This window comes from Pseudophryne corroboree, chromosome 8 (genome assembly GCF_028390025.1).
Source record: "Pseudophryne corroboree isolate aPseCor3 chromosome 8, aPseCor3.hap2, whole genome shotgun sequence".
Lineage (NCBI taxonomy): Eukaryota > Metazoa > Chordata > Amphibia > Anura > Myobatrachidae > Pseudophryne > Pseudophryne corroboree.
In genome coordinates this window covers 80898800-80926675 of record NC_086451.1, presented here as the reverse complement: position 1 = coordinate 80926675, position 27876 = coordinate 80898800, and the positions used below count along the sequence as shown (strand labels likewise).

The window sequence follows — 27876 nt, the reverse complement described above, 5'->3', positions numbered from 1 at the left end:
GTGCACATATTACTCGCATTATATTCCTGCACGCACACATTACTCAGACCTAGCATTATATTCCTGCACGCACACATTACTCAGCCCTAGATGCATATTCCTGCACGCACACATTACTCAGACCTAGCATTATATTCCTGCACGCACACATTACTCAGCCCTAGATGTATATTCCTGCACGCACACATTACTCAGCCCTAGATGCATATTCCTGTGCGCACACAATACCCAGCCCTAGATGCATATTCCTGTGCGCACACATTACCCAGCCCTAGATGCATATTCCTGCATGCACACATTACTCAGTCCTAGATGCATATTCCTGCACGCACACATTACTCAGCCCTAGATGTATATTCCCGCACGCACACATTACTCAGCCCTAGATGTATATTCCTGCACGCACACATTACTCAGCCCTAGATGCATATTCCTGCACGCACATATTACTCAGCCCTAGATGTATATTCCTGTGCACACATTACTCAGCCCTAGATGCATATTTAGACGCGCGCACATTACTCAGCCCTAGATGCATATTCCTGTGCGCACACATTACCCAGCCCTAGATGCATATTCCTGCATGCACACATTACTCAGTCCTAGATGCATATTCCTGCACGCACACATTACTCAGCCCTAGTTGTATATTCCTGCACGCACACATTACTCAGCCCTAGATGCATATTCCTGCATGCACATATTACTCAGCCCTAGATGTATATTCCTGCACGCACACATTACTCAGCCCTAGATGTATATTTCGACGCGCGCACATTACTCAGCCCTAGATGTATATTCCTGTGCACACATTACTCAGCCCTAGATGTATATTTCGACGCGCGCACATTACTCAGCCCTAGATGCATATTCCTGAGCGCACACATTACCCAGCCCTAGATGCATATTCCTGCATGCACACATTACTCAGTCCTAGATGCATATTCCTGTGCGCACACATTACTCAGCCCTGGTTGTATACTCCTGCACGCACACATTACTCAGCCCTAGATGTATATTTCGACGCGCGCACATTACTCAGCCCTAGATGTATATTCCTGTGCACACATTACTCAGCCCTAGATGTATATTTTGACGCGCGCACATTACTCAGCCCTAGATGCATATTCCTGAGCGCACACATTACTCAGCCCTAGATGCATATTCCTGTGCGCACACATTACCCAGCCCTGGTTGTATACTCCTGCACGCACACATTACTCAGCCCTAGATGTATATTCCTACGCGCACACATTACTCAGACCTAACATAATAGTCCTGCACGCACACATTACTCAGCCCTAAATGTATATTCCTGTGCATACATTACTCAGTCCTAGATATATATTCCTGCACGCACACAATACCCAGCCCTAGATGCATATTCCTGTGCGCACACATTACCCAGCCCTAGATGCATATTCCTGCATGCACACATTACTCAGTCCTAGATGCATATTCCTGCACGCACACATTACTCAGCCCTAGATGTATATTCCTGCACGCACACATTACTCAGCCCTAGATGTATATTCCTGCACGCACACATTACTCAGCCCTAGATGCATATTCCTGCACGCACACATTACTCAGACCTAGCATTATATTCCTGTGCACACATTACTCAGACCTAGCATTATATTCCTGCATGCACACATTACCCAGCCCTACTAGCATTATATTCCTGCACGCACACATTATTCAGACCTAGCATTATATTCCTGCACGCACACATTACTCAGCCCTAGATGTGTATTCCTGCACGCACACATTACTCAGCCCTAGATGCATATTCCTACGCGCACACATTACTCAGACCTAACATAATAGTCCTGCACGCACACATTACTCAGCCCTAAATGTATATTCCTGTGCATACATTACTCAGTCCTAGATATATATTCCTGCACGCACACAATACCCAGCCCTAGATGCATATTCCTGTGCGCACACATTACCCAGCCCTAGATGCATATTCCTGCATGCACACATTACTCAGCCCTAGATGCATATTCCTGCACGCACACATTACTCAGCCCTAGATGTATATTCCTGCACGCACACATTACTCAGCCCTAGATGTATATTCCTGCACGCACACATTACTCAGCCCTAGATGCATATTCCTGCACGCACACATTACTCAGACCTAGCATTATATTCCTGTGCACACATTACTCAGACCTAGCATTATATTCCTGCATGCACACATTACCCAGCCCTACTAGCATTATATTCCTGCACGCACACATTATTCAGACCTAGCATTATATTCCTGCACGCACACATTACTCAGCCCTAGATGTGTATTCCTGCACGCACACATTACTCAGCCCTAGATGCATATTCCTGCACGCACACATTACTCAGCCCTAGATGAATATTCCTGAGTGCACACATTACTCAGCCCTAGATGTATATTCCTGCACGCACATATTACTCAGCCCTAGATGTATATTCCTGCACGCACACATTACTCAGCCCTAGATGTATATTCCCGCACGCACACATTACTCAGCCCTAGATGTATATTCCCGCAAGCACACATTACTCAGCCCTAGATGTATATTCCTGCACGCACACATTACTCAGCCCTAGATGCATATTCCTGCACGCACATATTACTCAGCCCTAGATGTATATTCCTGTGCACACATTACTCAGCCCTAGATGCATATTTAGACGCGCGCACATTACTCAGCCCTAGATGCATATTCCTGTGCGCACACATTACCCAGCCCTAGATGCATATTCCTGCATGCACACATTACTCAGTCCTAGATGCATATTCCTGCACGCACACATTACTCAGCCCTAGTTGTATATTCCTGCACGCACACATTACTCAGCCCTAGTTGTATATTCCTGTGCGCACACATTACTCAGCCCTAGATGCATATTCCTGCATGCACATATTACTCAGCCCTAGATGTATATTCCTGCACGCACACATTACTCAGCCCTAGATGTATATTTCGACGCGCGCACATTACTCAGCCCTAGATGTATATTCCTGTGCACACATTACTCAGCCCTAGATGTATATTTTGACGCGCGCACATTACTCAGCCCTAGATGCATATTCCTGAGCGCACACATTACTCAGCCCTAGATGCATATTCCTGTGCGCACACATTACCCAGCCCTGGTTGTATACTCCTGCACGCACACATTACTCAGCCCTAGATGTATATTCCTACGCGCACACATTACTCAGACCTAACATAATAGTCCTGCACGCACACATTACTCAGCCCTAAATGTATATTCCTGTGCATACATTACTCAGTCCTAGATATATATTCCTGCACGCACACAATACTGAGGGGGACATTTACTAAGCAGTGATAAGAGCGGAGAAGTGAGCCTGTGGAGAAGTTGCCCCATCAACCAATCAGCAGCTCTGTATTATTTTATAGTATGCAAATTATCGATGTTACATCAGTGCTGATTGGTTGCCATGAGCAACTTCTCCACTGACTCACTTCTCCGCTATTATCACGGCTTAGTAAATGTCCCCCATAGTTCTATATTTTAACTATAATCTAAGTATAAAATAAAGATACCACACCAGCCTGAAAGAGTATTCAGGGGATTTCGCAAGACAGCATTCCACCCTAGGGTATCTCAACGGAAAGTGGGGCCAAGGCCAATTACCCACTGGCTACTAAACATTGGTATTACATTCTAGTGCAGTGATGGAGAACCTTGGCACTCCAGCTGTTGTTGAACTACACATCCCAGCATACCCTGCTACAGTTTTGTTATTTGACCATGCTAAAACTGTAGAAGCACATGCCGAAATGAGTAGTTCAACAGCTGGAGTGGCAAGGTTCCCCATTACTGTTCTAGTGCATTCAACAGTGTCTCCACATTTGACCTTTACGGAATCCCACTATTGGTTACTGCATGCAGTTTAAGCAGTGCTACTATAAATTTTTCGGGATTATGGCACATTCGTTTCATTGGGATTTCTACATTCTATGTAAATACAATGGAGCTTAATTGTCCCACCCACACCACACATTTAATATAATACAGCACCAAAAAGCACAAAATCACAATTACCTGGCTTCAAGCTAAAATCATTTAGTGCTGACATTGATTGCCAGTCCTCAAGGGACTACTGAGCATTATATCAACAACTATTGGACATACGGGTCCTTATCCCACTAGAACCGCAATCAAGATTCACAGACTCTCGCCACCACCCTAATATTTTATAATTTAAAAAAAATTGGGGGGAGGGGGGGATATTGAGATTCTGTGAATCCTTCAGAAGCAGTGGTGAATTACAAGGATAGGCGATTTGGAGTACTACTGTATATAGGCCTGTAAAGATTAGGAAACCAAACATGTCAAAGGGTATGAGCAGAAATGTGCAAAGATGTCAGGTTTCCACACATTTTCCATGCTGCACCCAAAAGTATAGAAGAGTATAGCCGCTTTATGCGGCTAAGCCGGGCCTAATTGGGTGCAACCAGTGCAAAAAGTATTGTGCACCCAATTACTCGTGCCCACCAAGACCAGCCATTGAAACTCGTCCTTCTAAAAATAATTGGCGATCGGGTGCACAAACAACTGACTCCCACCCCCAAAAACAAATGCCAAAAATTTGGACTAGCAATCATGAATTACACTGTAGACTAATGCACACCTACAAAAAACCTTGTTAGCAGAATTAACAAACAGCAGCCAGGAGAATATTAGATTATAATCCACATAATGCTTCATTAAATCAAAACTGCAATCAGTGTTCAGAGTAAACCTGGAAATTAGTTTTATTACAGACTAAAAAGTGGAATTGCCCTAAATTGTGCTAGATGATTTTAGGGCTGATTCGATTATTATTGCTGCGGCCACCACTATGGGTTGCCCAACAGCTGCAATTCAATTGTTCTGCCATTTGGACGCCCAGCGGCCACATTTTTCTCGCAACCTCCAAAGGTGCAAGTAAAAATGTTTTAATACTGGGCCCTTTGGGCATCCAAACAGAAGCAAAGCCCGTTTTAGATGGCTAAACCCTGTTTGGACGCGATGTGCATGGGCACCCAAACACAATTGAATTGTGACAACTGTTTGGGCGTCTAAAAGGTCCTGTTTAGATGAGATTTTCAGACGTCCCAAAACAACTGAATCTACCCCAAAGTGTCAATTAACCAGCTTTCACCATTCAGTGGACAGAAATATATACTCTCTACAAGCATCACGCCAACATCAAGGATAGACTTTTACCCTAACCATAAAAGATACAAATACTAGCCTCAGACAAACATTAATAAGTTAGACGTTACATGTAGATTGAAACCCTAATTCAGTGTTTTTCAACCACTGTGAAGTGGTGCACTAGTGTGCCCTGAGCAGTCTCCAGGTGTGCCGCCATAGAAGCAGAGCCAGGCCCGTCAGTGTTTTGCCGCTACTGAGGCCCTGGAACGATCAATACTGGTGGGTCTAGTGGTTGCAGTGCAGAGCCAGTTGTAATTTTGGTGCCCGGGCAGTGTTGGGCTCTTCTGGCTTTCTCAGATGTGGCTCAGGCGTTATCTATGGAGAAGCTGAGACAGGACATCCTAGGACACGCAACTGCACCATGCATCACCATTATATTAGAGTGTGCCTTGGCAATATTTAAATTTTGTTCAGTGTGCTGCGAGTTGTAAAAGGTTGAAAATCTCTGCTCTAATCAATTGGAGCAATAGCAATAAGAGAACACCACAGTAAAGAACATTAAAACTGTGTATAATACTTTACTTCCCACAGGGGCACAAACAAGTCTATGTGGCTTTCTTTCAGAAACAACACCGGTCTATACCTGCCCAGTTGTTATGCTGTGAAACTTCAGATTAATAAATAGATGGGTTCAGTCTGGCAGGAGAATCTAGGCTAATAGCTGCTCACAACCTCATGTGACCAAGCTGACTGCTAAACATGGGCCCAGCATAGTGCAACCAATACTGACTGAACCCTCCGGGGTTCCTAGTAGGGAGTCAGATAGTGAGGAAAGGTGGCATCGTTGCCTCTGCAATGTACAACACATGCAGCTACTGGAATGGGCAAAAAAACAAAGGGGTGGGTGTATCAAGCGGCGATAGGGGGCACAGCGAAATCAGCGGACGCTATGTGCCGCAGATTCCGCTTCCCCGCATGTATGACTGCCGCGATGCGTGCCCTAAGCCTGTGTCTCATTTCATCTCCCCCCAGCCGTTCGTGTGTGTTTGTGCGTGCATCAAACCTGTTTACCGGAGCCCCCTTCGCTTTTGGCCCACATCGATTTCGACACTGTCCCCCTGGCGCTGCCGTCCTTTAGGGTTTTTTTTTTTTCTTCCTTTTGTCAGTTCAATAAACTTTATTGAAGCCGCTACAAACAACGGAGGCTTCTGCATGTGTACTGGCTGCATGCACTGCCTGCTTGGCTAGAAAGAAGTATCTTGTCTGCAGTCTATTAGCGTTTATAAAGATCAGTTTTATATATATATATATTTGTATATATATTCATGCTGTAATAATTTGCCTGTGTTCTTTATGTTAACCAATTTATTGCACTTGTATGTAATAACCTGTAGTCTTGTTCTGTTTTTAAAAACTTGTGGTGTTTACAGTAAGGGTCTCTCTCTGGGCGAGGTGTACTAATAGTGATCGCGGGCTATCGGGATCCGGTCTGAAGATCAACACTGTCTAGGTCAACAATGTTTAGGCCGCCCACTATAGGTCGACAGGGTTTCTAGGTCGACATGTGCTAGGTCGACAGGTCAAAAGTTTTTCACATTTTTTCTTTCTTTTTTTGACCTTTTTCATACTTAACGATCCACGTGGACTATGATTGTAACAGTGCACTCATTCGGCTTCCAGGTCACTACTCAGAAAACGACACAAAAAAATCCCCACAACCTCATGTCAACCTTTTGACCTGTCGACCTAGCACATGTCGACCTTCCAACCCTGTCGACCTATAGTGGTCGACCTAAACATTGTCGACCTAGACACTGTCGATCTAATGATCCACACACGGGCTATCACCTGTCATCGCAATGATGCTAATCGCATATGTACTAACATATGCGATTAGTATCACAATGCGATGCCAGGGGCCCCCTGCGATCCCTGGTGGTCCGGAGGAGAGGGTGTGCGGGGGCCTCTTGGGGTCTCCGTCACCTCCCAGCACCGGTAGGTAACGTCTGCTGTCAGTCCTGGGCTCCTCCTCACTGCAGCCGGAAGTACAGATGGCTGTGTTGCTGGGGGAGGAGGAGGCTGGGATCCGGAACTGTGATGGGAGCTGCATGCATACATGTATGAAGGGGGGTCGGTTCGAGTGGCGCTGGGCGGGATGTGATAAGAATCCCATAGGCTTCTATAGGGTATCGCCATAGAAAGATGTGTGTATATATATATATATATATATAGTTTGTGTGAAAGTCCGCACTCACATCAAAAGAGTCCATGGGGTAGATTTATTAAAATGCACATAAGGTTCTTTATAAGCAGGGTCCCGCTTCACCGCATTATCGTGGTGAAGTGTGACCTCTTTTCCAGTGAATTTACTAACCCTGCCTTGTTCGTTATGGGAGCACGTTATCTCACCCTTCTGGTGATACGTGTCTTCCCATAACATGCGTCCGCTTCGGCTGCAGTATCTACTTCCACGCCTGCGCCGTCCAGTAACTCCCAGCGTGCCTTTCGGGAGTTAAGCTGGCGCATGCGCACTTTCATTCTGTGGATGCCGGAGCTTGTCGTGTGTGTAGGGGGAGGAACTGCTTGTACACCCACAGCGCTGGATCTGGGAGGCGAAGAGGAACAGGGTAGGAGTGACTAACGTTCGGGCACACCGAACGTTCATAAGTTAGCAAGCTTATCGGTGTTCTATCTAACAGATAGAGGCACCGATAAGGCAGCGGGCGCATAGCGCCCCAGCCTTCTATACCGCATTGCCGGGATACTACATCAGGGGATGCGCTATCTGCGGCACATAACGTGTGCAGATAGCGCTTTAACCCCTAAAGAACTTTAATAAATCTACCCCCATATATTAGGGGTGCTCCTCAAAAAACCCCAAAGAAGGTTTCACATGTACCAGGTATCAGAGACCAAAGAGATCTCAAAAGAGGGCACTCACCAGTCCAATTGACTAAAAGGCTTTTATTATTTCATCACAGTCATCAGTAAAGAGTCGACGTTTCGACCTATAAGGTCTTTCTCAAGACAGTCACCAAAGACATCCAGTCAGCATGCCAGCTATCAGCATGCCAGCTGTTAGCTGGCATGCTGACTGGATGTCTTTGGTGACTGTCTTGAGAAAGACCTTATAGGTCGAAACGTCGACTCTTTACTGATGACTGTGATGAAATAATAAAAGCCTTTTAGTCAATTGGACTGGTGAGTGCCCTCTTTTGAGATCTCTTTGGTCTCTGATACCTGGTATATATATATATATAATGAGATATCATGGTGATGGGACCTAAATCTAAGCACAGAATGCATTTATGTTACATATGCACCTTATACACACAGCCTGAAGGTCATTTTAGACAATATTTTTTGTAACTTTGTGCATTAAACAAAGTGTGTCTACATTCACACAATTCATTTATGTTTCATATACACCTTATGGCCCTCATTCCGAGTTGTTCGCTCGGTATTTTTCATCGCATCGCAGTGAAAATCCGCTTAGTACGCATGCGCAATGTTCGCACTGCGACTGCGCCAAGTAACTTTACTATGATGAAAGTATTTTTACTCACGGCTTTTTCTTCGCTCCGGCGATCGTAATGTGATTGACAGGAAATGGGTGTTACTGGGCGGAAACACGGCGTTTCAGGGGCGTGTGGCTGAAAACGCTACCGTTTCCGGAAAAAACGCAGGAGTGGCCGGAGAAACGGTGGGAGTGCCTGGGCGAACGCTGGGTGTGTTTGTGACGTCAACCAGGAACGACAAGCACTGAAATGATCGCACAGGCAGAGTAAGTCTGGAGCTACTCAGAAACTGCTAACTCGTTTGTAATCGCAATATTGCGCGTACGTCGGTCGCAATTTTAAGAAGCTAAGATTCACTCCCAGTAGGCGGCGGCTTAGCGTGTGTAACTCTGCTACATTCGCCTTGCGAGCGAACAACTCGGAATGAGGGCCTATACACACAGACTGAAGGTCATTTAATACAATATCTTTAATAACTTTGTGTATTAAACAAAGTTTGTGTACATTGAGCCATCAAAAAACAAAGTTTTCACTATCTCACTCTCAGTCAAAAAAGTCCGTATTTCGGAATATTCAGTATTTCGGAATATTTGGATATGGGATACTCAACCTGTATGATATCCCGGCGTTCAGTATGCTGGCGGTCAGGAGACCGACGTTGGGATCCCGAAAGGCAGTAAACTGACTACCTCCCCCCGGGACAAAGACATAGCTGTACTGGGTGCCTTCCACAATAGGTTTCAGCAGGGACATATGCAAATTTGATAGAAAGGCCCAGGCGGCACCATGGGCATAGATCACATGTGAATACGGGATGTAGTAAATATCCTGGGGGTCAGATTACTGACTTTGGGACCCGTCCGCTGGGACTGCCGATAACTGTGTCAGGGTTTTTACCACTCGTGGGTATCCACACAACCCATAGAGTTGCCATAGAGCCTTTTGGCGAGCACATCGAACTACTGAGACCAGAAGGGGCTATCTAGCACTTGCCCCTCTGCCGGCCTGGATCCCAGTTTCTGTATTCTGACCTCTGGGATCCCGTCTGGCGGGATTCAATTCCTATCCCATGTTGGTTTGCCACGTTCCTGCATTTTTAATCACACATTTCTGGAGCAGTTCCAAAAAAAGGTTTTATTTGTACTGCTTCAAATAAGCGTCAATAAAGACGCTGTTTCGTTGCCAACCAGCATATGTATTCAGCTGTGCTCTGTGACCGAAGTGTTGCCTCTGCCTGTTTTATATATATATATATATATATATATATATAATTATACGTGCAGACATATTAAGGAGTATTGAAATATTTTTTGCAGGCTGTTATATTTGATTTTTTTTTTCCAATATATATATTCCTCTTACGTCCCAGAGGATGCTGGGGACTCCAAAAGGACCATGGGGTATAGACGGGATCCGCAGGAGCTTGGGCACACTAAAAAGACTTAAGACTGGGTGTGAACTGGCTCCTCCCTCTATGCCCCTCCTCCAGACCTCAGTTAGACTTTGTGCCCAGGAGTGACTGGATGCACACTAGGGGAGCTCTACTGAGTTTCTCTAGAAAATACTTTTTGTTAGGTTTTTTATTTTCAGGGAGCACTGCTGGCTACAGACTCCCTGCAGCGTGGGAGTGAGGGGAGAGAAGCAGGACCTACTTCTGTGAGTTTCAAGGCTCTGCTTCTCGGCTACTGGACACCATTAGCTCCAGAGGGTTCGATCACTTGGTGCGCCTAGCTGCTTGTTCACGGAGCCACGCCGTCACCCCCTCACAGAAGCCAGAAGACAGAAGTCGGGTGAGTATGAGAAGATCAGAAGACTTCAGGATGGCAGAAGACTTCAGTGACGGAAGGTACAGCACAGCGGTAACGCTGTGCTCCATGCTCCCACACACATCACCAACGGTATTTCACTGGGTGTAGGGCGCTGGGGGGGGGGGGCGCCATGGGCAGCATGTTACTGAAGTTTCTTAGGGCGGCACAAAGATTGTGGGTGCCTCGGCACCGTGTACAGACCCCCGCCGGCATTTTTAAACAGTTTTGAATTTGGCGGGCCGAAGCGCGCCGGGAAGGGGGCGGAGCTTCGTCCCGCAGCTCACCGGCGCCATTTTCCCTGCAACACGCGGCTGAGGGATAGAGACGCTGCGGAGACCTCCACGCTTCTCCAAGTAACGGGGGGGGGGGGCTTTTTCAGAGGGGGGCCGCAGTGTGGTGCTTAATATTGAGATAAGTCAGCGCTGGGTATATATATCGTTTTTTGCGATATATGGGCGCTGAGGTGTGAGCTGGCATACTCCCTCTGTGTCCTCTATCTGGGCTTTATTGTAAGCCTGTCACCTAGCAGGGACGTTCTGTGTGTTGTGTGTCGGTACTACGTGCCGGCATGTCTGAGGCTGAAGCTTATTCACCGGAGGAGGTTATTGGGGGAGCGGATGCGGGGCTAGAGTTGGGACTGTCGACGCAGCCGACACCTGATTTGCTAGCATTGCTCAGTACGATAAACTCGAATGTAGCTTCCTTATCAAAGAGATTAGATAAGTCTGAGGCACAGACCCAGGTGTGGAAAAAGTCCATGGAAGAGGCTTTGTCTCAGGTTCAGACCCCGTCTGGGGCGCAAAAGCGGCCATTTACTCAGGTGGTAGATACTGATACCGACACGGACTCTGATTCCGACGTCGAGTTCACTGAGGCAGCGTTACATCCACGTTTAGTTAAGAGTATTCAGTACATGATTGTGGCTATAAAAGATGTCTTACACATTTCTGATGAACCTGCGGTACAGGAAACAAGGATTTGCTTGTTCAAGGGAAAAAAACCTGAGGTGAAATTTCCCCCATCTCATGAAATGAATACTCTTTGTGAAAAGGCTTGGGAGTCGCCGGATAAGAAATGGCAGATTCCCAAGAGAATTTACATGGCGTATCCTTTCCCCTCTGATGATAGGGAAAAATGGGAGGCATCTCCAACTGTTGACAAAGCTTTATCTCGTTTGTCTAAGAAGGTGGCGCTTCCGTCTCCTGACACGGCAGCTCTCAAAGATCCGGCGGATCGCAAGCTGGAGACGTCTCTGAAGTCCATCTTCGCTAATTCAGGTGCATTGCTCAGACCTGCTGTGGCGTCGGTATGGGTGAGTAGTGCTATTGCTAAATGGGCTGAGAATTTAGCTAATGATATGGATACTCTGGATAAAGATAATGTCCTTCTAACTCTTGGTTATATTAAGGACGCTGCAGATTACAATGCCATGTCGATATCAGCCAGGAGGGCCCTGTGGATCCATCAATGGAACGCTGATACCGACTCCAAGAGGGCTATGGAAGCGCTACCCTTCAAAGGTACTGTCTTGTTTGGGGACGGCTTGGCTGACCTGGTCTCGACCGCGACTGCGGGTAAGTCCTCTTTTCTTCCTTATGTTCCCACACAACAGAAAAAGGCACCACATCAGCAGATGCAGTCCTTTCGTCACAATAAGTACAGGCGTGGAAAAGGCTAGTCCTTCCTCGCTTCAAAAGGTAGAGGAAGGGGAAGGAAACCTTCTGCAGGTTCAGGCGCCCAGGACCAAAAGTCCTCCCTTGCTGCTACCAAGTCCACCGCATGACGCTGGGGCTTCCCTGGGGGAGTCCGAACCGGTGGGGGGCCGTCTACGAAGTTTCAGTCAGGTCTGGATTCAATCGGGCCTGGATCCCTGGGTACTAGAGATCGTGTCTCAGGGATACAAACTGGAGTTTCAGGAGATGCCCCCTCACCGGTTCTTCATTTCGGCATTACCAGTAGGTCTTCCGGACAGGGAGGTGGTGCTAGCAGCGATTCAAAAACTGTGTCTACAGAGGGTCATTATTCCCGTTCCCTCGTCTCAGCGGGGGGAGGGGTTCTACTCGAGCCTCTTTTTGTGCCGAAACCGGACGGTTCGGTCAGACCAATTCTAAATTTAAAATCCCTCAATCCATACTTGAAAGTTTTCAAGTTCAAGATGGAATCCCTTCGAGCTGTGATCTCCAGCCTAGAAGGGGGGGATTTTATGGCGTCAGTCGACATAAAGGATGCCTACTTACATGTCCCGATATATCCTCCGCATCAGGCTTTCCTCAGGTTTGCGATACAGGATTCTCATTACCAATTTCAGACGTTGCCGTTTGGGCTTTCCACGGCTCCGAGGATTTTCACCAAGGTCATGGCGGAAATTATGGTGCTTCTTCGCAAACAAGGGGTTTCAATTATCCCGTACTTGGACGATCTCCTGATAAAGGCGAGGACCAAGGAACGATTACTGAAAAGTGTGGAGTTGTCTCTATCGGTCCTGTGACAACACGGATGGGTTCTCAATTTGCCGAAATCCCAGTTGATTCCGACCACTCGGCTTACATTTCTGGGCATGATTCTGGACACGGAGTTACAGAAGGTATTCCTTCCAGAAGAAAAGGCTCTGGAATTGCAGACGATGGTCAGAGAACTTCTGAAGCCGTCAAGTGTGTCGATACATCATTGTACTCGGGTTCTGGGGAAGATGGTTGCGGCGTACGAAGCCATTCCATACGGCAGATTTCACGCCCGCGTGTTTCAGTGGGACTTGCTGAGCAAATGGTCCGGGTCTCATCTACACATTCACCGGAAGATAAGTTTATCTCCCAGAGCCAGAATTTCTCTCCTGTGGTGGCTACAAGTGAATCACCTCCTGGGTATCACTGACCTGGTTGGGAAGTGTTGTGGACTCGGGGCTTCTTCCGGTGACCAGGAAGAGGAACCGCTACTGGGTCGCAGTAGAGATGGCCGGATGTAGGCCTTCCTCATACAGGATGTGAAAAAAAGAAAGAATGGGAGCGCTGGATGAATCTAATATATGTATATTTTTTTTATTATTTTTTTTATTAAAATATTATTATATCAACCACGTAAAAATACAGTACATAAACTGGCCTAAAAATGATGAACAATTAATAATGTATAAATATATACAAGACTGCCATATCTCCTGAACCAATATGAATAAGAAAACCTTTAATAAACCTTAATTAAGGGCTGCATTGGTGCTTCATGAAAATCAGCCGTGCGTCCACGAGCTGAAATATTTATAAAAAGGAGACTGATGAAAAAGTGCCTCTGTTATAAATCACTGTTAAAGAGTACACTCTCTTCTCCTTGTACACAAAAGAACCTCATTGGCAAAGAGTATCCCAGTATTGAAATTGCGGACACCCGCGCTGTATTATTAAGTGACAAATGAACGGTGATGGTCAAATTCACTTGTAGTATATCACCTGATGTGAGAGCCTCTCCGTCAAAGGCGCTGTACTGAGCCGGGTTTGCAGCGGCTCTGTGCAGTGAAAGTACAGCTGGTCACGTCGCCAGTGAACCATCCAGACAAACGCGGTTGTTTTCTCCGCTAAAGGGTACTGTACCAATTTGAATGTGCAGCAGTGCAGAAAGATTGGAGCAGCAAATTCCCCAGCCGCTGGTGAAAAGTCCGTTTTAATTGCGGCTACGGTCCACTCGATATATACGGCTCACGGAGTGTCAGGAGAATGCAGCAGTCAGATGAAGTCCTTCAATGGAGTACCTTAACGCGTTTCTCGGCCTACAACGCTGGCCGTTTCATCAGAAGGTGCTGCTCCTGTTATGCACACCAGTGCCTGCAGGAAAGTACTAGTGTCAGAACTGTTATGCACTCCAGTGTCTGCAGGAATGTACTGGTGTTTGAACTGTTATGCAAAACAAATGGACTCACAGACAAACTGGGGAATATGACATAACGTACACAGAAGGTGATAGGGTAACAAAATACACACACAGTGAACAGAGAAGCCCAGAGGCTAAGGAACTGGGTATCTCCCTTGTATTAGAACTGCTCAGATGTAAAAAGCAAGATGTTGTGTTTTAATACGTAGAGAACCCGAAATGCTGTTGCTAAGGGCAACAGCAAAACCCTAAAGGGTTACCAACGGGTGTGGCAGTAAACTCCTTGGTCAGAGATGGAATGATAGACACAAGGAGAGCCTCCACAATCCTGATTCTCACTTGCAGTGCACAGGTTTAAGCTTACTGCCACTAAACTGACCCCTGACACCTAGCACAGTGAGACAGGATTAGACAGGCAAGTGTTAGAATACAGCCGCAAACTTGCTAAGTTCACAGAGTAATAACAGAACCCCAGCAAGCTAAACGACTGACTCCAGTCTTACTGCTAGGTCTGGATTGGCAGAGTGTAATACCAAATCCCCAGGCCTATTTGCAGTAAGCAACAAACAAATACAAAGCTACACAGTACTGGCTAACTTTCATGAACTGACTAACCAACAGAGAATTCAGCAGCATCTGCTTACCCTGAAAAGAGGCCTTATAAAGCAGGTGCTGTCCACGCCCCACTCAGACCTCACAGACTGTGAGCACAAAAACCAGCACCGGATCCCCTGCCGTGCACAGAGCCTATAACCACTGCACAGCAAAAGACCCGAACCGGAGTATCAGCTGCGCTCAGGTTACTCCACTAGCACTTGTCTCCCGGTTGCCATGACGACGTGGCAGCACAGGGCAGGAGACCCTAACAGCTCCAATCTTTCTGCACTGCTGCACATTCAAATTGGTACAGTACCCTTTAGCGGAGAAAACAACCGCGTTTGTCTGGATGGTTCACTGGCGACGGGACCAGCTGTACTTTCACTGCACAGAGCCGCTGCAAACCCGGCTCAGTACAGCGCCTTTGACGGAGAGGCTCTCACATCAGGTGATATACTACAAGTGAATTTGACCATCACCGTTCATTTGTCACTTAATAATACAGCGCGGGTGTCCGCAATTTCAATACTGGGATACTCTTTGCCAATGAGGTTCTTTTGTGTACAAGGAGAAGAGAGTGTACACTTTAACAGTGATTTATAACAGAGGCACTTTTTCATCAGTCTCCTTTTTATAAATATTTCAGCTCGTGGACGCACGGCTGATTTTCATGAAGCACCAATGCAGCCCTTAATTAAGGTTTATTAAAGGTTTTCTTATTCATATTGGTTCAGGAGATATGGCAGTCTTGTATATATTTATACATTATTAATTGTTCATCATTTTTAGGCCAGTTTATGTACTGTATTTTTACGTGGTTGATATAATAATATTTTAATTAAAAAAAAAATATATATATATATATATATATATATTAGATTCATCCAGCGCTCCCATTCTTTCTTTTTTTCACATCCATTTTGATCTATTGTTGGGGCAGCCCGCCCACAACTGGTGAGCAGTGCTGAATCCAATTGGATATAGTGTGTGTACTGTAGAGCGCCAATCTTTTGTACATACTTCCTCATACAGGATTAAGACGGTAGGCAGGAGGCACGGGTGAATGCTTGAAGGTCTCCTGAAAGACAAGACTTGTAAAGGGGCTGATGAATTGGTGGAGAGTACCAAAAGCTTACAGTGAGCGATGTTGGGGTGCTGGAGGCACTGAGGTACTAGAGGCACCGAAATGCTAAAGGTACTGAGGTGTTTTTGAAGGCGCTGAGGCGCTTAGAGACGTTGTGATGCTTGAAGACACAGTGGTGCTGGAGGCACAAAGGTGCTGGAGGCACGGAGGTATTGAGGCACGGAGGTGCCGGAGGCACAGCGGTGCTGAGTGCTGAGGCACAGAGGTGCTGGAGACACTGAGGTATTGAGGCACGGAGGTATTGAGGCACGGAGGTGCCGGAGACACAGTGATGCTGAGTGCTGAGGTACAGAGGTGCTGGAGGCACAGAGGTGCTGGAGGCACTGAGGTATTGAGGCACGGTGGTGCTGAGGCACGGAGACGCTGAGGCACGGAGGTGCTGGAAGCACGGAGACGCTGAGGCACGGAGGTGCTGGAAGCACGGAGATACTGGAGACACTGAGATGCTGAGGCACGGTGGCGCTGAGGCACGGAGGTGCTGAGGCACGGAGGTGCTGAGGCACGGAGACACTGAGATGCTGAGGCACGGAGACGCTGAGGCACGGAGGTGCTGAGGCACGGAGACACTGAGATGCTGAGGCACGGAGGTGCTGGAGGCACTGAGGTATTGAGGCACGGTGGTGCTGAAGGCACGGAGGTGCTGAGGCACGGAGGTGCTGAGGCACAGAGACGCTGAAGCACGGAAACGCTGGAGATGCTGAGGCACGGAGGTGCTGGAAGCACGGAGACACTGAGATGCTGAGGCACGGAGATGCTGAGGCACGGAGGTGCTGAGGCACGGAGGCACGGAGATGCTGAGGCACGGAGGTGCTGAGGCACGGAGACACTGAGGTGCTGAGGCACGGAGACACTGAAATGCTGAGGCACGGAGGTGCTGAAGCACGGAGACACTGGAGACACTGAGGTGCTGAGGCACGGAGGTGCTGGAAGCACGGGACGCTGGAAGCACGGGAGCTCTGGAGATCACAGGTACAGTAGCAACGATGATACTCAGGCGCTGGAGCACTGCCCGGCGTCTGAATTTGAACTTCCCACCAGGGCCTGATTGGAGGAAGCACTGATGACGTCACCCGCACCTCCCGTGGACGCCGGGCGCACACGCCGCCCGGCCGGAGCGCCGGACGCTGGGACCCGCCAGCGAGGACGACCGCACGGAGACCCAGCGCGCTCGGAGGGGTAAGTATGGGGACCGCGGTGGCGCCGTGACACTGGGGGGACGTCGATTCGGTATCCAGGAGTGGGTACTTCTGACAACAGATGCAAGTCTCCGGGGCTGGGGCGCAGTCACCCAAGGAAGAAATTTCCAGGGAAAATGGTCGCTCCAGGAAGCCTGTCTCCACATAAATGTTCTAGAGTTAAGAGCCATTTACAACGGCCTGCTCCAAGCAAGAAGTCTTCTTCAGGGTCGACCGGTCCTGGTACAGTCAGACAACATCACAGCGGTGGCCCATATAAACCGGCAAGGCGGAACAAGGAGCAGAGCGGCAATGGCGGAGGCCACAAAGATACTTCGCTGGGCGGAACAACACGTCAGCGCACTGTCAGCAGTCTTCCTACCGGGGGTGGACAACTGGGAAGCGGATTTCCTCAGCAGACACGACCTTCATCCGGGAGAGTGGGCTCTGCACCAAGAGGTTTTTGCAGAAGTGACAGGACGCTGGGGAATTCCGTTGATAGACATGATGGCGTCTCGGCTCAACAAGAAGCTCCCAAGGTATTGTTCCAGGACAAGGGACCCACAAGCCACGTGGGTCTTCCAATCGGTGTATGTGTTCCCTCCTCTTCCTCTCATTCCAAAGGTGCTGGGGATCATTCGTCGAGCAAGGGTTCAGGCGATTCTCGTCGTTCCAGACTGGCCAAGAAGGGCCTGGTACCCGGATCTTCAGGACTTGCTGGTGGAAGATCCTTGGCCGCTTCCTCTAAGGGAGGATCTGTTGTTACAGGGTCCATGCGTGTTTCCGGACTTACCGCGGCGGCATGGAGGTTGAGCGCCAGATCTTAGCTCGTAAGGGTATTCCCAGGGAGGTCATTCCAACTCTCATTAAGGCTAGGAAAGAGGTTACGGCGAAACACTATCACCGTATCTGGAGGAAATACGTTTCCTGGTGTGAGGTTAAAAAGGCTCCTGCGGAGGATTTTCACTTGGGTCGTTTTCTCCACTTTTTACAGGCGGGTGTAAATGCAGGCCTGAAATTGGGTTCCATCAAAGTGCAAATTTCGGCTTTGTCTATTTTCTTTCAAAAAGAGTTAGCTACCCTCCCAGATGTTCAGACTTTTGTGAAGGGTGTAATGCATATCGCTCCACCGTTTGTACCGCCTGTAGCGCCATGGGACCTTGATGTCGTCTTGCGGTTCCTCATGTCTTCCTGGTTTGAACCTTTGCGGAAGGTTGAATTAAAATTTCTCACTTGGAAGGTGGTTATGCTTTTGGCGCTGGCATCTGCCAGGCTAGTATCGGAATTGTCAGCTTTATCTCATAAGAGTCCGTACTTGATTTTTCATGCGGATAGGGCGGAATTGAGGACTCGTCAACAATTTCTACCAAAGGTGGTTTCGTCATTTCACATTAACCAACCTATTGTGGTTCCGGTAGCTTCGGAAGAAGTGGCGATTCCAAAATCTCTGGATGTTGTAAGAGCGTTAAAAGTTTACGTTTCTAGGACGGCTGTTACTAGGAAAACTGAAGCGTTGTTTGTTTTGTATGCGGCCAACAAGGTTGATCATCCCGCGTCAAAACAGACTATTGCACGCTGGATTTGTAGTACGATCCAACAGGCTCATTCTTCGGTGGGGTTACCGCTGCCGAAGGCGGTTAAAGCCCATTCTACCAGAAAGGTGGGATCATCTTGGGCGCGGCCCGAGGTGTTTCGGCACTACAGCTTTGCCGAGCGGCTACTTGGTCGGGTTCAAACACTTTTGCTAAATTCTGTAAGTTCGATACCCTGGCCGATGAGGACCTGGCGTTTGCTCATTCGGTGCTGCAGAGTCGTCCGCACTCTCCCGCCCGTTCTGGAGCTTTGGTATAATCCCCATGGTCCTTTTGGAGTCCCCAGCATCCTCTAGGACGTAAGAGAAAATAGGATTTTGTTACTCAACGTTAAATCCTTTTCTCCTAGTCCGTAGAGGATGCTGGGCGCCCGTCCCAGTGCAGACTCTTACTTGCATTATGTATATTTTTTTACTGGTTAAGTTAGTTATACACGACTTGTGTGTTGGTTTGTTACAGCTGGTTGCTGGAGTTTTATGCATACTGTTATCTGGTTTGGTGTTATTCCGGTGGCACGGTATGTTTATGGTGTGGGCTGGTAATTTGGTAGCCCTTAGTTAAGACAAAAATCTTTCCTTGTAGTGTCCGTCTCTCCTGGGCACAGTTCCTATAACTGAGGTCTGGAGGAGGGGCATAGAGGGAGGAGCCAGTTCACACCCAGTCTTAAGTCTTTTTAGTGTGCCCAAGCTCCTGCGGATCCCGTCTATACCCCTTTTGGAGTCCCCAGCATCCTCTACGGACTAGGAGAAAAGGATTTAACGGTGAGTACCAAAATCCTATTATATATATATATATGTTTGTGTGTGTCTCCATAAATATTTTATGTTAACTGGACATTAAATGATGTCGTTTTTAACATTTAGACAGATATGTATAGTTATTAATATACAGACACATATATATTATTTATTTTTTTATTAACCGTTTCTTATATAGCGCAGCATATTCCGTTGCGCTTTACAATTAGAACAACAGTTATAGAACAAAAGTGGGCAAAAAGTAAAACACACAGACATAGAGATAGGAAGGCCCTGCTGGCAAGCTTACACTGTATAGGGAAATAGGAATTGATACACACTGATAGATGCTACCTATTGCATAATGGTCCACCAGATTGCTAGGTTTTTAATGGGTTGTATGATATGATCACCCAGCAAATGTTGGCCAAGTGTCAGGAGGGTGTGAGAGTAAAGAAAGACAAGATAAGTGATGTTATGTGTATTGTACAGAGAGGATGTAATTAGATAGGGAAGCATTTGTAAAAAAAAAATAAAAAAAATATGCAATGTATATTTGTTTTTTTATGTCCATTGCTGTGGAAAATATTTTACTCTGTAGTAACAACCTCATTCTAATTACTGATTCATACGTGCCACGTAGAGGTTAATATTGTTCTGGGCTGCATTATAAGGCGGTATGTGCACTCCAGGCATTGTAAGGGACTGGACTCCCCACACACACACTGCTCAGCCTGTTAATCGTCATTTAGTCCGCACCAAGACTCCTCCGAAACCAGCCAATGGGAGTCCGGGGGCGGGCTAAATGACGATTAACAGGCTGAGCAGTGTGTCCCATGCTGCGGCGGCTGCTGATAATTCCCGTGGATGGAAGCCAAGCCATATGTTACATTCAACTGCATACGTATGTTAATATGACCTGAACTAATCCCGCTTCCACACTTTGGAATGCGCTCTAACCCAGGGTCAGCATCTGTCACCAGTTGTTAATATACATCATATCAGGTCATTGGGATTTCTAGAAAGATATTTACTGACCGTTCCTGTGTTCAGAACTGTTACCGCTATCCTGCACTCAGGTGGTGTTTGGAGTCAGTGGTGGTTCACCTCTGCGTAGAGTAAACTAAGTCGGCGAGTCCCTGTAGTGGTGTCCTGGCAGTGGGGCGAGAGATAGTATACCCCATGCGGGCTCACTGTGTTTGCCAATGCCGTAGGCTCTGTGGATCGGTTTACACACTACAGGTTCTATTCCCACTCTGTGGGTGTCGAGGACAGCCGGGACCCCTGAGTACTGGTTCTCTAACCACTTCCCCTTTCACAGAAGTGCTCCTTGCTTACATTACACCGAATGGCATATCTTTTTTTCTCTAACGTCCTAGTGGATGCTGGGGACTCCGTAAGGACCATGGGGAATAGACGGGCTCCGCAGGAGACATGGGCACTTTAAGAAAGAATTTAGATTCTGGTGTGCTCTGGCTCCTCCCTCTATGTCCCTCCTCCAGACCTCAGTTTGAATCTGTGCCCGGACGAGCTGGGTGCTGTTCAGTGAGCTCTCCTGAGCTTGCTGTAAGAAAGTATTTTGTTAGGTTTTTTATTTTCAGGGAGCTCTGCTGGCAACAGACTCCCTGCATCGTGGGACAGAGGGGAGAGAAGCAGCCCTACTCTCTGAAGATAGGTCCTGCTTCTTAGGCTACTGGACACCATTAGCTCCAGAGGGATCGTACACAGGATCTCACTCTCGTTGTCCGATCCCAGAGCCGCGCCGCCGTCCCCCTCGCAAAGCCGGAAGACAGAAGCCGGGTGAGCATGAGAAGCAAGAAGACTTCGAAATCGGCGGCAGAAGACTCCAGACTTCACTGAGGTAGCGCACAGCACTGCAGCTGTGCGCCATTGCTCGCACACACCTCACATACTCCTGTCACTGTAAGGGTGCAGGGCGCAGGGGGGGGGGGGGGGCGCCCTGGGCAGCAATTGGGACCTCTTTGGCAAAAGTTTAGCATATATACAGTTGGGCACTGTATATATGTATGAGCCCCCGCCAAGAATTGTACATTTAAGCGGGACAGAAGCCCGCCGCTGAGGGGGCGGGGCTTCTTCCTCAGCACTCACCAGCGCCATTTTTTCTCCACAGCTCCGCTGAGAGGAAGCTCCCCAGGCTCTATCCTGCAGATACACGGCAGAAGAGGGTAAAAAGAGAGGGGGGGCACATAATTAGGCGCAAAAATCAAATACAGCGGCTACTGGGTTAACATTAAGTTACTGTGTTATTCCTGGGTTTATAGCGCTGGGGTGTGTGCTGGCATACTCTCTCTCTGTCTCTCCAAAGGGCCTTGTGGGGAAACTGTCTTCAAAAAGAGCATTCCCTGTGTGTGTGGTGTGTCGGTACGCTTGTGTCGACATGTTTGACGAGGAAGGCTATGTGGAAACAGAGCGGGAGCAAATGAATGTGGTGTCTCCGCCGACGGCGCCGACACCTGATTGGATGGATATGTGGAAGGTTTTAAATGATAATGTTAATTCCTTGCATAAAAGGTTGGAAAAAGCTGAAGCCTCAGGACAGTCAGGGTCTCAGCCCGTGCCTGATCCTATGTCGCATAGGCCGTCAGGGTCTCAGAAGCGCCCACTATCCCAAATTGTTGATACAGATACCGACATGGATTCTGATTCCAGTGTCGATTACGATGATGCACAGTTACAGCCAAAATTGGCTAAATCCATCCGTTATATGATTATAGCAATTAAGGATGTGTTGCACATCACAGAGGAAACCCCAGTCCCTGACAAGAGGGTTCATATGTATGGGGAAAAGAGGCAGGTGGTGACCTTTCCCCCTTCACACGAGCTACTGTAAATGAGTTATGTGAAAAGGCTTGGGAATCTCCAGATAAAAAAATGCAGATTTCCAAACGGATTCTTATGGCATATCCTTTCCCGCCAACGGACAGGTTACGCTGGGAATCCTCCCCTAGGGTGGACAAAGCTTTAACACGCTTATCCAAGAGGGTAGCTCTGCCGTCACAGGATACAGCTACCCTCAAAGATGCTGCGGATAGAAAGCAAGAGGGTACCCTGAAGTCCATTTATACACATTCAGGTACCTTACTGAGGCCAGCGATCGCGTCGGCCTGGGTGTGTAGTGCTGTAGCAGCATGGACGGACACCCTGTCTGAGGAAATTGATACATTAGACAAGGATACTATATTAATGACCCTGGGGCATATAAAAGACGCTGTCCTATATATGAGAGATGCTCAAAGAGACATTAGTCTACTGGGTTCTAGAATAAATGCTATGTCGATTTCTGCCAGAAGGGTCCTGTGGACTCGGCAATGGACAGGTGATGCCGACTCAAAAGGGCACATGGAGGTTTTACCTTACAAGGGTGAGGAATTATTTGGGGAGGGTCTCTCGGACCTGGTCTCCACAGCTACTGCTGGAAAGTCAAATTTTTTGCCATATGTTTCCTCACAGCCTAAGAAAGCACCGTATTACCAAATGCAGTCCTTTCGATCACAGAAAAGCAAGAAAGTCCAAGGTGCGTCCTTTCTTGCCAGGGGCAGGGGCAGAGGAAAGAAGCTGCACAACACAGCTAGTTCCCAGGAACAGAAGTCCTCCCCGGCTTCCACAAAATCCACCGCATGATGCTGGGGCTCCACAGGCGGAGCTAGGCCCGGTGGGGGCGCGTCTCCGAAATTTCAGCCACAAGTGGGTTCACTCCCAGTTGGATCCCTGGGCAATTGTGTCTCAGGGATACAAGCTGGAATTCGAAGAGATGCCCCCTCACCGATACCTCAAGTCGGCCCTGCCAGCTTCCCCCCACGAGAGGGAAATAGTGTTAATTGCAATTCACAAATTGTATCTTCAACAGGTGGTGGTCAAGGTTCCCCTCCTTCAACAAGGAAGGGGTTATTATTCGACCATGTTTGTAGTCCCGAAACCAGACGGTTCGGTCAGACCCATATTGATTTAAAATCCCTGAACATATACCTGAAAAGGTTCAAGTTCAAGATGGAATCGCTGAGAGCGGTCATCGCAAGCCTGGAAGGGGGGGATTTTATGGTGTCTCTGGACATAAAGGATGCATACCTTCATGTCCCCATTTATCCACCTCATCAGGCGTGCCTCAGATTTGTGGTACAGGATTGTCATTACCAATTTCAGACGTTGCCGTTTGGTCTCTCCACGGCACCGAGAATATTTACCAAGGTAATGGCGGAAATGATGGTACTCCTGCGGAAGCAAGGGGTCACAATTATCCCATACTTGGACGATCTCTTCATAAAAGCGAGGTCAAGACAGCAGTTGCTGATCAGCGTAGCACGTTCTCTGGAAGTGTTACGGCAACACAGCTGGATTCTAAATATTCCAAAGTCGCAGTTGATTCCTACGACTCGTCTGCCTTTCCTGGGCATGATTCTGGACACAGACCAGAAAAGGGTTTATCTCCCGATGGAGAAGGCTCAGGAACTCATGACACTGGTCAGAAACCTATTAAAACCAAAACAGGTGTCGGTGCATCACTGCACTCGAGTCCTGGGAAAGATGGTGGCATCATACGAGGCCATTCCCTTCGGCAGGTTCCATGCGAGGACCTTTCAATGGGACTTACTGGACAAATGGTCCGGATCACATCTTCAGATGCATCGGTTAATCACCCTATCCCCCAGGGCCAGGGTGTCTCTCCTGTGGTGGCTGCAGAGTGCTCACCTTCTCGAGGGCCGCAGATTCGGCATTCAGGACTGGGTCCTGGTGACCACGGATGCAAGCCTCCGAGGGTGGGGGGCAGTCACACAGGGAAGAAATTTCCAAGGACTGTGGTCAAGTCAGGAGATTTGCCTTCACATCAACATCCTGGAACTAAGGGCCATATACAACGCCCTACGTCAAGCGGAGACCCTGCTTCACGACCAACCGGTTCTGATTCAGTCAGACAACATCACCGCTGTGGCTCATGTAAACCGACAAGGCGGCACAAGGAGCAGGGTGGCGATGGTGGAAGCCACCAGAATTATTCGCTGGGCGGAGAATCACGTAAGCGCACTGTCAGCAGTGTTCATCCCGGGAGTGGACAACTGGGAAGCAGACTTCCTCAGCAGGCACGACCTCCACCCAGGAGAGTGGGGACTTCATCAAGAAGTCTTCACGCAGATTGCAAGTCGGTGGGAACTGCCACAGGTGGACATGATGGCATCCCGCCTCAACAAAAAGCTACAGAGGTATTGCGCCAGGTCAAGAGACCCTCAGGCGATAGCTGTGTGACGCCGTGGGTGTTCCAGTCGGTCTATGTATTTCCTCCTCTTCCTCTCATACCCAAAGGTGCTGAGAATCATAAGAAAAAGAGGAGTTAGAACAATACTCATTGTTCCGGATTGGCCAAGAAGGACTTGGTATCCAGATCTGCAAGAAATGCTCACAGAGGACCCGTGGCATCTGCCTCTAAGACAGGACTTGTTGCAACAGGGGCCCTGTCTGTTCCAAGACTTACCGCGGCTGCGTTTGACGGCATGGCGGTTGAACGCCGGATCCTAGCAGAGAAAGGCATTCCGGATGAGGTCATTCCTACGCTGATAAAGGCTAGGAAGGATGTGACGGCTCAACATTATCACCGTATATGGCGAAAATATGTTGCTTGGTGTGAAGCCAGGAATGCCCCTACGGAGGAATTCCAGCTGGGCCGTTTCCTTCACTTCCTACAGTCGGGAGTGACTTTGGGCCTAAAATTGGGTTCCGTTAAGGTCCAGATTTCGGCCCTATCCATTTTCTTTCAAAAAGAACTGGCTTCTCTACCTGAAGTTCAGACGTTTGTAAAGGGAGTGCTGCATATTTAGCCCCCTTTTGTGCCTCCAGTGACACCTTGGGATCTTAACGTGGTGTTGAGTTTCCTGAAATCCCACTGGTTTGAACCACTCAAAACGGTGGAATTGAAATATCTCACGTGGAAGGTGGTCATGCTACTAGCCTTGGCTTCGGCTAGGCGTGGGTCAGAATTGGCGGCTTTGTCACATAAAAGCCCCTATCTGGTTTTCCATGCGGATAGAGCAGAATTGCGGAACCGTCCACAATTTCTGCCGAAAGTGGTTTCATCCTTTCATATAAACCAACCTATTGTGGTGCCTGTGGCTACTACTGACTTGGAGGATTCCGGGTTACTTGATGTGGTCAGGGCTTTGAAGGTTTATGTAGCCAGAACGGCTAGGGTCAGGAAAACAGAATCTTTGTTTATCCTGTATGCTTCCAACAAGCTTGGTGCTCCTGCTTCAAAGCAGACTATTGCTCGCTGGATCTGTAACACGATTCAGCAGGCTCATTCTGCGGCTGGATTGCCGCTGCCAAAATCAGTTAAGGCCCATTCCACTAGGAAGGTGGGTTCTTCTTGGGCGGCTGCCCAAGGGGTATCGGCATTACAGCTGTGCCGAGCGGCTACTTGGTCAGGTTCAAACACTTTTGCAAAGTTCTACAAGTTTGATACCCTGGCTGAGGAGGACCTTGTGTTTGCTCATTCGGTGCTGCAGAGTCATCCGCACTCTCCCGCCCGTTTGGGAGCTTTGGTATAATCCCCATGGTCCTTACGGAGTCCCCAGCATCTACTAGGACGTTAGAGAAAATAAGATTTTACTTACCGGTAAATCTATTTCTCGTAGTCCGTAGTGGATGCTGGGCGCCCGTCCCAAGTGCGGACTTTTTCTGCAATGCTTGTATATAGTTATTGCTTGCCTAAGGGTTATGTTATGGTGCATCAGGGTTGATCTGATGCTCTGTTGTTGTTCATACTGTTAACTGGGTAAGTTTATCACAAGTTATACGGTGTGATTGGTGTGGCTGGTATGTATCTTGCCCTGGATTATCAGAATCCTTTCCTTGTACTGTCAGCTCTTCCGGGCACAGTTTCTCTAACTGAGGTCTGGAGGAGGGACATAGAGGGAGGAGCCAGAGCACACCAGAATATAATTCTTTCTTAAAGTGCCCATGTCTCCTGCGGAGCCCGTCTATTCCCCATGGTCCTTACGGAGTCCCCAGCATCCACTACGGACTACGAGAAATAGATTTACCGGTAAGTAAAATCTTATTTCTCTAACGTCCTAGTGGATGCTGGGAACTCCGTAAGGACCATGGGGAATAGCGGGCTCCGCAGGAGACTGGGCACTCTAAAGAAAGATTTAGTACTATCTGGTGTGCACTGGCTCCTCCCTCTATGCCCCTCCTCCAGACCTCAGTTAGAATCTGTGCCCGGACAGAGCTGGGTGCTTTTAGTGAGCTCTCATGAGCTTGCTAATAAGAAAGTATTTTAGTTAGGTTTTTTTATTTTCAGAGAGCTTCTGCTGGCAACAGACTCTGCTACGTGGGACTGAGGGGAGGGAAGCAAACCTACTAACTGCGGCTAGGTTGCGCTTCTTAGGCTACTGGACACCATTAGCTCCAGAGGGATCGAACACAGGACCTGACCTTGTCGTCCGTTCCCGGAGCCGCGCCGCCGTCCCCCTCGCAGAGCCACAAGACAGAAGCCGGCAGAAGCAGAGAAGACATCGAAATCGGCGGCAGAAGACTCCTGTCTTCACATGAGGTAGCGCACAGCACTGCAGCTGTGCGCCATTGCGCCCACACTAACCCACACACTCCGGTCACTGTAGGGTGCAGGGCGCAGGGGGGGGCACCCTGGGCAGCAATTGATACCTCCTGGCAAAAGCTGCATATAGACAGTGGGACACTGTTATATGTATGAGCCCCCGCCATTTATTTTACAAAAAAATTGCGGGACAGAAGCCCGCCGCTGAGGGGGCGGGGCCTTCTTCCTCAGCACTCACCAGCTCCATTTTCCTTCCACAGCTCCGCTGAGAGGAAGCTCCCCAGGCTCTCCCCTGCAGAATCACGGTAGAAGGGTAAAAAAGAGAGGGGGGGCACATAAATTTAGGCGCATTAATAATATTACAGCAGCTACTGGGTAAACTCTAAGTTACTGTGTAATCCCTGGGTTATATAGCGCTAGGGTGTGTGCTGGCATACTCTCTCTCTGTCTCTCCAAAAGGCCTTGTGGGGGTCCTGTCCTCATTTAGAGCTTCCCCTGTGTGTGTGGTGTGTCGGTACGCGTGTGTCGACATGTTTGACGAAGAGGGCTATGTGGAGGCAGAGCAAGTGCAGTTGACTGATGTGTCGCCGCCGACGGTGCCAACACCTGATTGGATGGATATGTGGAAGGTGTTAAAATAAGAATTTACTTACCGATAATTCTATTTCTCGTAGTCCGTAGTGGATGCTGGGGACTCCGTCAGGACCATGGGGTTTA

The 27876-nt window shown here is 48.2% G+C and overlaps 1 protein-coding gene across 4 annotated transcripts in view; it reads right to left on the bottom strand.

Moving 5' to 3' along the window:
* Nucleotides 1–6361, bottom strand: part of TSC1 (TSC complex subunit 1) — a 146066-nt gene extending 139705 nt beyond the window's left edge. Inside the window, exon 1 of one of the 4 annotated variants that reach the window (XM_063936750.1) lies at nucleotides 6230–6361. The gene's annotated coding sequence lies outside the window, so the exon portion shown is untranslated. Of the gene's footprint in view, nucleotides 1–5809; nucleotides 5944–6229 lie in introns of those variants that run through there. The other 3 variants (XM_063936751.1, XM_063936753.1, XM_063936752.1) reach the window with 3 other exon arrangements.
* Between the last annotated feature and the right edge of the window lie 21515 nt (nucleotides 6362–27876).